This window comes from Muntiacus reevesi, chromosome 22, assembly GCF_963930625.1.
Source record: "Muntiacus reevesi chromosome 22, mMunRee1.1, whole genome shotgun sequence".
NCBI classification, from domain to species: domain Eukaryota; kingdom Metazoa; phylum Chordata; class Mammalia; order Artiodactyla; family Cervidae; genus Muntiacus; species Muntiacus reevesi.
Window position 1 is genome coordinate 31,119,999 of NC_089270.1, and position 3,520 is coordinate 31,123,518.

The following is a 3,520-nucleotide window of genomic DNA, read 5'->3' on the forward strand; positions in this document are numbered from 1 at the left end:
CACTATCTGAGACCTCAGCACAGGGGTCCCCAACCTCTGAGATCTAATACCTGATGATCTGAGGTCGAGCTGATGCAGTAATAGAGATAAAGTGAGCAATAAATGCAATATGCTTGAATCATCCCTAAGCCATTACTTCCTACCCCAGTCCATGGAAAAATTGTCTTCATGAAACTGGTTCCTGGGGCCTAAAAGGTTGTGTACTGCTGTTCTAGCAGCTCTGCCTTATAAATAAGACTCCTCCATAAAACAATGTTGGTATGAATTGAAATTTATTATTTTAATGCAAAAGTTGTACTAAAAAGATATGATTGAATTTAACGGTTTTTCACATGTTGGGTGTAGAAACAAGAACAATAAAAGTCTATTCATAGTATCCATATTACTTTGTAGATATTCAGAATTTTATCTTCATTTTTGTGTAGAATTTTATAGCTTTTCCTTGCTATAGAAATTGTTCAAAAATTGGAATTCTTTTGAAAAATTCACCCTTTAATTTTATTTGTGAGACCACTAATAGTTCTTCATTTTTACTATGCATCCAGCGTCAACATCACTTATTACCTAAAGCCATGGCAAGACACTTGCCTTCATCCAGTTAAAAATTTGCCTTTGGAGAGTTAGTGGAATTAGAAGTATAGCAACTACTACTTGCCTCCTTTTATAAAATTGAAGTATTTGCAAAAATCTTTAATTTCATGACCCAATTCTCTTTTTGTCATCCACTTTTTATTCACGTATTATTTTCACTCCAATCAGTCTTTGCTAATGGATACAAGTTCTGAACTGTATGTTTAGAAAATTATAACCTGAATTCTAAAGGGACTTTTGAATTTTCATTCTCTCCAAAGCTACCTGAATATAACTATGATCTTATCTGTATCTATATACATAGCTAAATCTATGTATATTTTTATAATTCAAGACATCGCTCCACTTAGCTACTTGCAGATATGATGAAAAATTCAATGGGTTTGTTGAACACAGACTGAATTATTTATTATTATATCATAATATGGGCTTCTCTTGTAGCTCAGCTGGTAAAGAAACCACCTGCAATGTAGGAGATCCCGGTTTGATTCCTGGGTTGAGAAGATTTTCCTGGAAAAGGGATAGGCTACCCACTCCAGTTTTCTTGGGCTCCCCTGGTGGCTCAGATGGTTAAGAATCTGCCTGCAACAAGGGAGACCTGGGTTTGATACCAGGTTGGGAAGATCTGGAGAAGGAAACAGCTACCAGCAGGCCATTACTCTGGCCTGGAGAATTCCATGGGCAGAGGAGCCTGGTAGGCTACAGTTCATGGGGTCCCAAAGAGTTGGACATGACTGAGCAACTTTCACTTTCATATTATGTTATACCATAACCACACTTTAGATCAGCATTTATCATTCTTTTGTCTCTTTCCTCAGGAAGCTGTTATGTCGCCCCTCCCATAACACTTATATGTGAACATTCAATCCTTTATCATGACAGAAAATATTATAGACATTATTTTCTTTAAACCTAGGTCCACTATGACTGAAATAATCAGAAACAATGAGCACAGGACAAAAATCACATATTTGTTAAAAACTTGGTGAACCAAATGAAGACAATCTGAAGGTACTGATGAAAACTGTACATCAGGAAAGCAGTTATAATCAAAATGTCCAGGTGATGGAATGAGGCTTGTCTTGTTGGTCAACGGGATTACCATCCACAACAACAACAACAACAAAAAAAACACTCATCAGCATTAGGCATAATTTATTTTAAAAAAGAAACACTGATGTTCAGGGAATTATAGGAAAATTTACCATAGAATTTTCCATAGAACCCACCTAGGTAATTGACATATAATTAAAGAAAAGTAGAACTAACAGAAAAGTAAGAAGGTAGAATCATATGTTTCCATAGGAGAAAATGTTTTTAAATCAAGCATATAGACTTACAAAATTTTCCTCAAATCTACATGATGGCACTTTTAATAGACAAAGGGTTGGTAGTCACTGTGCAATAAGAAAGACTACAAATCTCCAATGAAAAGTCTAGCAGTCCAATATGAAAATAAATGAAAAGTAGGAACAGCAAATTCACAGGCGTGAAATGGCCAATGATATATAAAAGGTGACATGGAAAATCTGGGAAATTGAAATTGTCAACAAGTAATAGTCCTACAAATAATTTGTAGAACAAGTAAGCTGGTAGAACTAATTTTAAGGGAGTATAACATGGAAATACCATTTAAATAAAATTTATGCACACTGTTTTATATTATCTGTCATGAAGAAAGACTTGCACATGTTCACAATTATGTACTGAGTATTCCCACTAGCACTTAAGTGGCTATCAATATGTGAAGACACTTATCTCCAATATAGGTGTGAGTTATACAGCCGTGAAAGAAAACAGGTAATTATGGGCAATATTGTTATTAAAAACACTCCATGTCACATTACTAAACAGATAAAAAGATCCAGAAATTCTAAAAAAAAAAAAAAAAAAGCATTACACTCATCTTTGGAAATAAAATTAAGATATTTTATATAAATATATGTAAATCTGTAGACCACAGAGGAAATGATCTTTAGAATGCATTGAATTTCCAACAACTTCCAGATGTTCAAGGTGGTTTTAGAAAAGGCAAAGGAACCAGAGATCAAATTGCCAACATCCTCTGGATCATTTCTGAACAAGCAGTTCCAGAAAAATATCTATTTCTGCTTTATTGATTATGCCAACACCTTTGACTGTGTGGATCATAATAAACTATGGGAAATTATTCAAGAGATGGGAATACCAGACTACCGACCTGCTGCTTAAGTAACCTGTATGCAGGTCATGAAGCAACAGTTAGAACTGCACATGGAACAACAGTCTGGTTCCAAATAGGAAAAGGAGTATGTCAAGGCTGTATATTGTCACCCTGCTTATATAACTTATATGTGGAGTACATCATGAGAAACGTTGGGCTGGATTAAGGACAAGCTGGAATCAAGATTGCCAGGAGAAATATCAATAATCTCAAATATGCATTCACACCACCCTTATCGCAGAAGTGAAGAGGAACTAAAAAATCTCTTGTTGAAAGTGAAAGAGGAGAGTGAAAAAGTTGATTAAAGCTCAACATCCAGAAACTAAGATCATGGCATCCAGTTCCATCACTTTATGGGAAATAGATGGGGATGGGGAAACAGTGGAAATAATGGCTGACTTTATTTTTTCGAGCTCAAAAATCACTGCAGATGGTGATTGCAGCCATGAAATTAAAAGAAGCTTACTCCTTGAAAGGAAAGTTATGACCAAATTAGATAAGATAATAAAAACCAGAGACACTATTTTGCCAACAAAGGTCCATCTAGTCAAGGCTATGGTTTGTCCAGTGGTCATGTATGGATGTGAGAATTGGAATGTGAAGAAAACTGAGCACTACTGAATTCATGCTTTTGAACTGTGGTGTTGGAGAAGACTCTTGAGAGTCCCTTGGACTGCAAGGAGATACAACCAGTCTATCCTGAAGGAGATCACTATTGGGTGTTCA